Source organism: Budorcas taxicolor, chromosome 23 (genome assembly GCF_023091745.1).
Source record: "Budorcas taxicolor isolate Tak-1 chromosome 23, Takin1.1, whole genome shotgun sequence".
NCBI lineage: Eukaryota > Metazoa > Chordata > Mammalia > Artiodactyla > Bovidae > Budorcas > Budorcas taxicolor.
In genome coordinates this window covers 33,980,677-33,992,882 of record NC_068932.1, presented here as the reverse complement: position 1 = coordinate 33,992,882, position 12,206 = coordinate 33,980,677, and positions in this window count along the sequence as shown.

Below are 12,206 nucleotides of genomic sequence, written 5' to 3'. Positions count from 1 at the left end.
TCACAGTTTGCCCTTAGAGCACTTCATTATAGGTTGATGTTTCTCAAAGAAGAACAATTGTAAACTTGTTTTTTTAAACGATGACTCTCAAAAAAATTCAGAAGAAAAACGTTACTTGTATGTGCCCATCACCTAGTTCCAAGTGTGTCTATTTAAGGTCTGTCTTGTCTGCATCAGTCGGTTTGCCACTGATGCAACAATCTCCGTTGATTGTCTGGAGCAAATTCCTGCTTCTGCTAAGCCGCTTCAGTCGTGTCCAACTCTGTGAGACCCCAGAGAGGGCAGCCCACCAGGCTCCTCCGTCCCTGGGATTCTCCAGGCAAGAACACTGGAGTGGGTTGCCGTTTCCTTCTCCAACGCATGAAAGTGAAAAGTGAAAGTGAAGTCGCTCAGTTGTGCCCGACTCCTAGCAACCCCATGGACTGCAGCCTACCAGGCTCCTCCGTCCATAGGATTTTCCAGGCAAGGGTACTGGAGTGGGTTGCCATTCCTACTTGTGTACTATTATCTTTTTCAATTCAGTTAGGTCACTCAGTCGTGTCCTACTCTTTGCGACCACATGAGTTGCAGCACGCCAGGTCTCCCTGTCCATCACCAACTCCGGAGTTCACTCAAACTCATGTCCATCGAGTTGGTGATGCCATCCAGCCATCTCATCGTCTGTCGTCCCCTTCTCCTGCCCCCAATCCCTCCCAGCATCAGGGTCTTTTCCAATGAGTCAGCTCTTCTCATGACGTGGCCAAAGTACTGGAGTTTCAGCTTTAGCATCATTCCTTCGAAGAATACCCAGGACTGATTTCCTTTAGAATGGACTGGTTGGATCTCCTTGCAGTGCATGGGCCTCTCAAGAGTCTTTTCCAACACCACAGTTCAAAAGCACCAATTCTTCGGCGCTCAGCTTTTTTCACAGTCCAACTCTCACATCCATACGTGACCACTGGAAAAACCATAGCCTTGACTAGATGGACTTTTGTCGGCAAAGTAATGTCTCTGCTTTTGAATATGACATCTAGGTTGGTCATAACTTTCCTTCTAAGGAGTAAGCATCTTTTAATTTCATGGCTACAATCACCATCTGTAGTGATTTTAGAGCCCCCCCCCCAAAATAAATTGTCACTGTTTCCACTGTTTCCCCATCTATTTCCCATGAAGTGATGGGACTGGATGCCATGATCTTCGTTTTCTGAATGTTGAGTTTTAAGCCAACTTTTTCACTCTCCTCTTTCACTTTTATCAAGAGGTTCTTTAGTTCCTCTTCGCTTTCTGCCATAAGGGTGGTGTCATCTGCATATCTGAGGTGATTGATATTTCTCTCGGCTATCTTGGTTCCAGCTTGTGCTTCTTCCAGCCCAGCATTTCTCATGGTGTACTCTGCATAGAAGTTAAATAAGCAGGGAGACAATGTACAGCCTTGACGTACTCCTTTTCCTATTTGGAACCAGTGTGTTGTTCCATGTCCAGTTCTAACTGTTGCTTCCTGACCTGCATACAGGTTTCTCAAGAAGCAGATCAGGTGGTCTGGTATTCCCATCTCTTTGAGAATTTTCCAGTTTGTTGTGATCCACACAGTCAAGGCTTTGGCATAGTCAATAAAGAAGAATAGATGTTTTTCTGGAACTTTCTTGCTTTTTCCATGATCCAGTGGATGTTGGCAATTTGATCTCTAGTTCCTCTGCTTTTTCTAAAACCAGCTTGAACATCTGGAAGTTCATGGTTCACGTATTGTTGAAGCCTGGCTTGGAGAATTTTGAGCATTACTTTACTAGCATGTGAGATGAGTGCAATTGTGCGGTAGTTTGAGCATTCTTTGGCATTGCCTTTCTTTGGGATTGGAATGAAAACTGACCTTTTCCAGTCCTGTGGCCACTGCTGAGTTTTCCAAATTTGCTGGCATATTGAGTGCAGCACTTTCACAGCATCATCTTTCAGGATTTGAAATAGCTCAACTGGAATTCCATCACCTCCACTAGCTTTGTTCCTAGAGATGCTTCCTAAGGCCCACTTAACTTCACATTCCAGGATGTCTGGCTCTAGGTGAGTGGTCACACCATTGTGATTATCTTGGTCATGAAGATCTTTTTTGTATAGTTCTTCTGTGTATTCTTGCCACCTCTTCTTAATATCTTCTGCTTCTGTTAGGTCCTTACCATTCCTGTCCTTTATTGAGCCTATGTTTGCATGAAATGTTCCCTTGGTATCTCTAATTTTCTTGAAGAGATCTCTAGTCTTTCCCATTCTATTGTTTTCCTCTAATTCTTTGCATTGATCACTGAAGAAGGCTTTCTTATCTCTCCTTGCTATTCTTTGGAACTCTGCATTCAGATGCTTATATCTTTCCTTTTCTCCTTTGCCTTTTGCTTCTCTTCTTTTCACAGCTATTTGTAAGGCCTCCTCAGACACCATTTTGCATTTTTGCATTTCTTTTCCACGGGGATGGTCTTGATCCCTGTCTCCTGTACAATGTCACGAACCTCCGTCCGTAGTTCATCAGGCACTCTGTCTATCAGATCTAGGCCCTTAAATCTATTTCTCACTTCCACTGTATACTCATAAGGGATTTTATTTAGGTCATACCTGAATGGTCTAGTGGTTTTCCCTACTTTCTTCAATTTAAGATCTTTATTTTCAGAAAAGTTTTAGAAGAATAAGTGGATTCAGAAGACTATGGAGAATTCCCACATAAGCTAAATTGTTTCCCCTATTATTAACATACTAGTAGAATACATCTGTTACAATTAAGGATCCACTAGGACTTAGGGAGATCCAACCAGTCCATTCTGAAGGAGATCAGCCCTGGGATTTCTTTGGAAGGAATGATGCTAAAGCTGACACTCCAGTACTTTGGCCACTTCATGTGAAGAATTGACTCATTGGAAAAGACTCTGATGCTGGGAGGGATTGGGGGCAGGAGAAGAAGGGGACGACAGAGGATGAGATGGCTGGATGGCATCACTGACTCGATGGACATGAGTTTGAGTGAATTCCAGGAGTTGGTGATGGACAGGGAGGCCTGGCGTGCTGCGATTCATGGGGTCGCAGAGTCGGACACGACTGAGCAACTGAACTGACTGACTGACTGAGGACTTCCCTGGTAGCTCAGAGGGTAAAGAAACTGCCTGCAATGTGGGAGACCTGGCTTCCATCCCTGGGTTGGGAAGATCCCCTGGAGAAGGAAAGGGACAACCCATCCCAGTATTCTGCTAGAGAATCCCATGGACAGAGTATCCTGGCCAGCTACAGTCCATGGGGTTGCAAAGAGTCCGAGAAAACTAAGCACAAGGATCCAATATTAATGCTTTATTAAAGTCCATGCTTTATTGAGAATGTTTTAGTTTTTACCTATTGTCCTTTTTCTTAGCCCGGGTCCCATTCAGGATAACACACATCATTTAGTTGTCTTGTCTCCTCAGGCAGTTTTTCAGTCCCTGGTTTTGATGGTCTTCATGGCCTCCAGCCCTGGGATTTCTTTGGAGGGAATGATGCTAAAGCTGAAACTCCAGTACTTTGGCCACCTCATGTGAAGAGTTGAGTCATTGGAAAAGACTCTGATGCTGGGAGGGATTGGGGGCAGGAGGAGAAGGGGACGACCGAGGATGAGATGGCTGGATGACATCATGGACTCGATGGATGTGAGTCTGAGTGAACTCCGGGAGTTGGTGATGGACAGGGAGGCCTGGCATGCTGCGATTCATGGGGTTGCAAAGAGTTGGACACGACTGAGCGACTGAACTGAACTGAACTGAACTGACGGCCTCCAGGGGTACTGGTGAGACATTTTTGTTGGATGCCCCATTGATGTTTTCTCATAATAAGAGGGTAGTTATTAGAAAGACTACAGAGGTAAAATGTTATTTCTGTAGCATCACATCAAGCACTCTTTGAACATGACTGTTGCTATTTTTTGTGATCACCTGGCTAGTATTTATCAGGTTTCTCTACTATAAAGTTATTTTTTCCCTTCCTTTATGTCATGAACACAGAAGTCATTTTGTGCAGTCTACACCTAAACAAAGGGAATTATGCTCCTCTTCCTTAAAAGTAGAGTATCTACAGAAATCATTTGAAATTTATTTTGCATGGGAGATTTGTCTCTCCTCTTCAACTTACTAAATATATTCAGTCATCAGTCAGTTCAGTCAGTCAGTCGTGTCTGACTCTTTGTGACCCCATGGACTGCAGCACACCAGGCTTCCCTGTCCATTACCAACTCCCAGAGCTTACTCAAACTCACATTCATAGAGTCAGTGATGCCATCCAACCATCTCATCCTCTGTTGTCCCCTTCTCCTCCTGCCTTCATCTTTCCCAGCATCAAGGTCTTTTCCAGTGAGTCAGTTCTTCACATCAGGTGGTAAAAGTATTGGGGTTTCAGATTCAGCATCAGTCCTTCCAATGAATATTCAGGGCTGATTTCCTTTAGGATAGAATGGTTGGATCTCCTTGCAGTCCAAGGGACTCTCAAGAGTCTTCTCCAACATCATAGTTCAAAAGCATCAATTCTTTGGTGCTCAGCTTGCTTTATAGTCCAACTCTCACATGCATACATGACCGCTGCAAAAACCATAGCTTTGACTAGACCGACCTTTGTTGGCATAGTACTATCTCTGCTTTTTAATATGCTGTCTAGGTTGATCATAGCTTTCCTTCCAAGGAGTAAGCATCTTTTAATTTCATGGCTGCAGTCACCAGCTGTAGTGATTTGGGAGACCCAAAAAATAACAGTTTCCACTGTTTAACCATCTATTTGCCATGAAGTGATGGGACTGGATGCCATAATAAAAGGATGCCATAAACTCAGGTTTTCTGAATGTTGAGTTTTAAGCCGACCTTTTCACTCTCCTCTTTCACTTTTATCAAGAGGCTTTTTAGTTCCTCTTCGCTTTCTACCATAAGGGTGGTGTCATCTGCATATCTAAGGTTATAGATACTTCTCCTGGCAATCTTGATTCCAGCTTGTGCTTCATCCTGCCCAGCATTTCTCATGATGTACTCTGCATATAAGTTAAATAAGCAGGGTGACAATATACAGCCTTGACGTACTCCTTTCCCAATTTGGAACTAGTCTGTTGTTCCATGTCCAATTCTAACTGTTGCTTCTTGACCTGCATACAGATTTCTCAGGAAGCGGGTCAGGTGGTCCGGTATTCCCATCTCTTTCTGAATTTTCCAGTTTGTTGTGATCCACATAGTCAAAGGCTTTGACATAGTCAATAAAGCAGAAGTAGATGTTTCAATCATATTCAATCATACATACATCAGTAGAGACTCAGATATTCATTTTATGCTCTGGGTTATAATCCAACACTCCTTTATTTCCTTGCTCAAATTGTTCCAACTTTGACTATTGGCAATTCTTTCAGTTATGTTTTGTTCTTTGTTCATCTTTGAAGAACCCCCCATCAATGTGGTTGTTTTTATTTTTTGAAGTATGTTCTTTCTTTCTGGTATATTGTATCTTTACATCCATATATATTTATGTACATATCTTTAAAAGATCTTAACTTCTGAAAAACATCACCCAAATTTATCCCATCTTTAAAAATAATTTCATAATATCATAAAGTTAGTATTTACAATTTCTGGGGTAGTCTCAAATGACTTTTAATATGTATGGTCAAATCAGATCCTATATTTGCATTCAGTGTATTTTAAAAAGAGATTTCTCTTTTAATCTTTTCATCTTCTTGCAACTTATATATTGAAGGAATGGCAGTTTTCCTCACAATTCTGTTGATTACATTCTCTCTGGCAAGAATACCTCCCTGGTGGTGGTATCGTGTTCCTCTGTTGCTTCACTCAGAAGACGCTTAATATCTAGTCATTTCTCTTTGGGGGATATACACTCTAAAGTTTCCAGCCAGCTTTCCATATGATTCTGGATTCACTGGTGATCATTATCTAGCTACATTATTTCACTGAAAGTGAAAGTGTTAGTGACTCAGTGTCCAACTCTTTGTGACCCCATGGACCCTAGCCCCCCAGGCTCATCTGCCCATGTAATTTTCTAGGCAAGAACACTGGAATGGGTTGCCATTCCCATCTCCAAGGGATCTTCCTGATCCAGGGATTGAACCCAGGTCTCCTGCATTGCAGGCAGATTCTTTACTGTCTAAGTTACCAGGGAAGTGTTTCTAAAATGATAATAGTGTTTTTCTCTGCATTTGTTACCTGAAAGTCCACAAAGAAAAACTTTCTCCATCAACTATTTGAGATTCAGTTTGTAACAGAAAAGGCAGGATGTTTGATTTTTTTAGTTTTCAAAATGTGATGATTTATTGGCATCCGCAGTGGCACCCCACTCCAGTACTCTTGCCTGGAAAATCCCATGGACGGAGGAGCCTGGTAGGCTGCAGTCCATGGGGTCGCTGAGGGTCTGACATGACTGAGCGACTTCACTTTCACACATTGGAGACGGAAATGGCAATCCACTCCAGTGTTCTTGCCTGGAGAATCCCAGGGACGGAGGAGCCTGGTGGGCTGCCGTCTCTGGGGTCGCACAGAGTCAGACACAACTGAAGTGACTTAGCAGGAGTAGCAGCAAAGGTGACCAATACCATTTTTAAAAAATCAACACACTCATTACTTTTTAAACTGGTAGATTTGTTGTTACTTTTAAATGCTAAAATTGTCTTCTCTGTATGGGGAACACCTTTAAATTGGCTCAAATCTTTTTGACACAACTCCTTTGATCTTTACTTTCTGGTATAACCAAAATATCCTAAATTTTATTGTACATTTCTTCCCTTGTAGATTTAGCTCTTGAGTTCCTAGAGGGGCCTAGGTTACTTTTAGTGGGAAATTACATTTAGAGATGATTGGACAATAGGGGTGTCCATTGGGTTGATCATTATTCTAGGCCTTTTCAGTAGACAGCCTTTTTTTTTCTTTTTAATGGAAATGAAATGTATCATGAGTTCATGCTGAAATTTCTAATTTCAAATTTACTAATTCATACTGATGTTTCTAAATTCAAATTTAGGATTGCAGTGTTTTTATACTTATGATTTTTATATTTGTATTTCCTTTCTCCAATATTGAAAATCTTGATTCCAAGGATTACATACATGCTTTATACTAATATAGTTCAGAAATCAGTGTCAATATTACTGCCAATAAGCATACTGAAAAAGCTTAAAGTTTCTTTTATATTTTTCCCCTTGGAATAACATCTCAATAGGAATGCCTGGTGAAACACTCCAGTATTCTTGCTGGGAAATCCCATGGACAGAGAAGCCCGCTGGGCTTGGGCTACAGTCCATGGGATCACAGAGTCGGACGCGACTGAGTGACTAAACAACAGGAATGTTTGGTAAATTTACTGCTTGAAAGTCATTTCTTTACTGTCACACTTTAACTGCATAATGTGTTTTAACCAGTATCTTCATTGAAGGAGGGAGGTGCCATTTCCTGTTGGAAAGAGGAACAGAGTTACACAGTGTTGAATGCTTTTTAAGTGAAGACTTTCTGTTTGTTTGGGGGGTTTTGTTCTTTCAGTCATGAGTTGTGCAGTAAGAAGCCTTAAATCCAAGAGCAGCACTAAACTGGGCAGAGTAGGTTTGCAAAATCTCCAGACTGAAACTGCTCACCTTCTCCGGACGTGACTAGGCAACTGTATTCAGTATACGTTTTCCCCCCAGTACACTATATATATAGCTAATTATTGAGCAGCACTGGCGTGCCAAACCCCACTTTGCGTGCTAGGGTGATGACACTTCCCGTGCTCAAGGCTCACAGTCGGGTACTGGAGAGGAACGCACCAACAGTTTATTATTAAACAATGGCAGTAGGTGCCAAGCGGTGGGCATGAATGCGGTGTTATGGAAACCCCCAGAGTCTCTCCCAGAGATGAATTGTCTGAGGGGCAGGTAGGCAGCTCCTGCTGACTCCGCCCACGTCAGGTGCAAGACTAACGCATCAGAGCTGGGAGGTCACAATTTAAAATTCTCTTTATAGTCCCTGAGTAAGATGAGTAGGGGCCAAAGGGTAAAGAGGGATCAGCTCCAAGGAGCGCGTCCTACAGGAAGCAATAACCGACTTGGATCGGGGAGGGGCGTGAGAGGTAGGGCCGGTCTAGCGAGGCAGGACCGCCGGCTCGCCAGGATGGCCAAGGGGTGGCGAGCTCCGAAGACGAAGTGCCCGGGCAGGACGCTCGCCGAGCTGGAGACAGCGGAGCGTCGGCCCCGCCCACTGCAGACAGGTTCCCCAGGCCCAAGGTGCGTTGCGTCACGACGCCTTCGCCTCGTTGATTGGCTCCTCCGGGGAGCCCCGCCCCCTCAGCTGTAGCCGGGCCGGCTTCGGCGTCGCCGCCATCTTTGTTGATGTGTCAGCTCCGCGGGGGCTTGGGGCAGCCGCGACGGAGGGAGCGTGCTGTTGGCCCTGTCCCCACTGCTGTCCCCACCGCCCCCGCATTTCCAGGTCTGCGGGGCCCCTCTATGGAGAAGTTGATCCCTGAGCAGTAGTTCCAGCGGCTTCTTTAGGGGTGTGGCCTGAGGCTCGGATCAGTGGGGTAAGTACCCTAGAGGGGCGCCCGGGAGGACTGGGCAGTCGCGGTGGCGGCACGGCGGGCTTGCCACCTCCTGCGCCATCCTGCATGTCCCGGGGCGGCTCCCTGGCCTGGCTTCTCGAGGGAGTTAGGCGAGCGCTTGGTGGAGGCGTTCCCTCCTCTCTCTGCCTCCCGGCCATCAGTCCCGGGCCGCCCGGGCAGGAGGCGGCGGAGGGGTCGCCGGGGGCCGTGGGGGCCGCGCCTCCTGAGAGGTCCCTAGAGAGCCGCAGAACTTAGGCCGCCGGCCGGGTCTCCCCGTGTGAACAGCAGCTAAGCCCCACCTGCTCGGCCACCCCTCATGGACTCGGCGTCTCTTTCTCCTTTCCTCTCCAAGTTGACTGTGTTCGTGTTTCATGTTTACTGTAGTGACTTTAAACCCTCTTCCAAACACTTCCATTACTGTGATTTTAAGTAATTTTAGAGACGATTCTTTGGGGTCGTGGTTATGAAGGAAATCGTTCTTGGTATTTATATTGCCTCCCCCCTCCCCCCCGCCAAGGACATCAAGGCATTTGATAAATTTTGGTTGCTAAGGATCAGATTTCAAATTTATGTGTCTGTCAAACCTGTAAAATGGTAAACCCCCTTCTACATGTCCCCTCGTAGCGATCTTGGGGAACAGTGCAGGTATAATTATTGATCGCCTGTTAACCATGGAAGAACTTTAGCTAGTTTTTACATCTTGATTTTGCTTAGAGGAAAGAGGCCTGGATTTGAAACATCTGGATTATCTTCGACTTGATGATCTTGTTACCTCCGAGAGTTATGTAGTATAGTAACGGGGGGGAGCCCCAGTCATTCGGCAGTTTTCTCTATGTGTACCTGTGTAATCTACCTTTCGTGCCTACCTTTTAAAATTTCTTCTAAAATGATAGGTTAGGAGTTTTTCTGAGGACAATATGTGGCAAATCAGTGAAAGTGTTTCAAGAGGTATGCTGGTAGTCGCTCAAAAACAAACAAAAACACACCAAAAAACTGTAAGTGTTTAGGTATGCTTGTGGGTGTAGCCTTCTGGACTGATAACTACACCTTCATATTTGCAGAGTGTGGGAAAGATTAAGGTGCGAGAGATGTTGATAGTAAAACCGACCATCTGCTTGTGTATCTTCTCTCTTCACTACTTTCAAATTCCTTATCCATCATTGTACAAATAGAAAGCAGTGAAGATTGGCTTTGTTTTTCTTTTTCTCTTTTTTTCTTTCCTTTTTGGTCCTTTCCTATTATTTTAAATTCAGTGGAAGATATTGAGTGATTCACAAACTTTGCAGTATAAAGAATTAAAACCCCTTGTTACATTGTAATAGGTGGGCATGTACAATCACTAAAGATTCTACCTGGAAATGCCTGGCTTACATTTATATTGGTTTTATTCTTTTTAAGACCTTTTCTTATTCATAATACCTGCATATAAATTCAGAGGTTCCTTTAAACAGTGGAGATTCCATAGAGTATCATTGGTATTTCAGAGTCTTGTTTATTGCTAACAAGGAAGGAGTGGTGGAGCACAATAACCGACCTTTAACCTTTTAGTCCCTTCAACGGTAAACTAAAGAGTTGTTCTTTGATGCTATTCAGTGACAGCATAGCTAATGAGGATTGCTTAGTATATTCTATTTAAAACCATCTATTTACAAATACATGCTAACTTCCTGGAAGTCTGCTCTTTAGGAGAGATGATAGGTTGATGCAGCCTTTATTTGAAGATGTAGTAAAATCATCTTTTCCTTTGAAGAATGACTAATAATCTGTACTAGTTTTTCAAATTCATCTTAACAGTTTCATGTTAAAGACTCCTTAACCTGAAGTTATGTTTCTTTCACAAAGTTTGGATTTTTCTTTTACCTCTTATCTCTAGTTTTAAATAATTAAAGCTGATTCTTGAATTTCTTATAAACATGTCACTGGGTTTACTGTCGGAGAAGGCAATGGCACCCCACTCCAATACTCTTATCCTGGAAAATCCCATAGATGGAGGAGCCTGGTGGGCTGCAGTCCATGGGGTTGCTAAGAGTCGGACAGGACTGAGTGACTTCACTTTCATTTTTCACTTTCAGGCATTGGAGAAGGAAATGGCAGCCCACTCCAGTGTTCTTGCCTGGAGAATCCCAGGGACGGGGGAGCCTGGTGGGCTGCCGTCTATGGGGTCGCACGGAGTCGGACAGGACTGAAGTGACTTAGCAGCAGCAGCAGGGCTTACTGTGTTGGGAATATTGTGTTCAGTGTCATTTCGGGGCAACCTTGGGAGCATCAGTTCAGTTCAGTCGCTCAGTCGTGTCTAACTTCTTGCGACACCATGAACTGCAGCACTCCAGGCTTCCCTGTCCATCACTAACTACCCGAGCTTACTCAAACTCATGTCCATTGAGTCGGTGATACCATCCAACCATCTTGTCCTCTGTCATCCCCTTCTCCTCCCACCTTCAATCTTTCCCAGCATCAGGGTCTTTGCAGATGAGTCAGTTTTTTGCATCAGGTGGCCAAAGTATTGGAATTTCAGCTTCAGCATCAGTCCTTCCAATGAATATTCAGGACTGATTTCCTTTAGGATGGGAGCATAGATAATTTAAATTTGGGAGTGACCCTGTAATCTTATCATATTATTTCAGAAGCCACTTTTGAACTTTATTTCTCAGCTACTGAGATTTTAAAAATCTATCTGGGCTAAGAAGTAAACAAAAGAAAAAGTACTGGCGTGACGGGGCAATAGACAGAAAGTAGAAATCAAACCCAGCAAAGTATCGATTGGATTGTGAGTATAGTTGCCTGTCATTAGGAAACACAAACTATTCACCTACTTCAGAGATGATCATGTCATAGCTAATAATTTAATTTTTTGGTAAACTGCATTGTACCAAATTAACCAAGCCCAGGCCAAAGGTGGCTTCAAAATATAAACATTAACCAGAACTTCTTAATATAAGGCAGACTTAAAACTTACCTTTTTAAAATTTTTTTAAGGTTATTAGCTAGTCCCATTTTGAAAAGGAAGCTGTAGGTCAATCCTGCCTCCCCCCCCTTTTTTTTTTTTTAGTTTTTAGGTTTTTGAGGGGGAAATTAGCTGAAAATCTTTTCGTGTTTTCTTAGAGTCATTGAAGTTTTTTTGGTGAGCTCTATACAAGGAGCTTCAAAATGAGATTTCTATGCTAATAACTTTTCTGATTTAAAAGTTACTGTAAGAGATGTATAAAATTCCATGGATCTAAAATACCAAACTGATAATATGACATATAACTTGTAACGTGGTATATGATGTGGCTACTTTCCTTCTTTTTCCTGGAGTCTTGATGGACTGTCATTTCTCTTGTTATCATATCACAGGTTTTCGTACTGTCTGGGGGAGTGAGTGTCCTGCTGCATCTATTGCCCTGAGTCTTTTCACCATCTTTTTCTGTGTGTGTTATAGTATACATACTGTAAAATTCTGAATGCCCTGACCCCTGGGTGCAAAGCTAAACAAACCCCTACAGGGATAATTGAGCTTGGCTTCAGATGATACACTTTTTAAACTAATGGACAAAGAGCTAGTGATGTGTTTCACAAAAAGGAAACGCAGTATATTAAAGTTGAATTTTACCAAAAAGCTCATTTACAGTGTGACTACTTTACAAATAAATCTTCCTTTTGATAGAACAAGTCTAGAGTTCTTTGAAATAACCAGCTCAAGT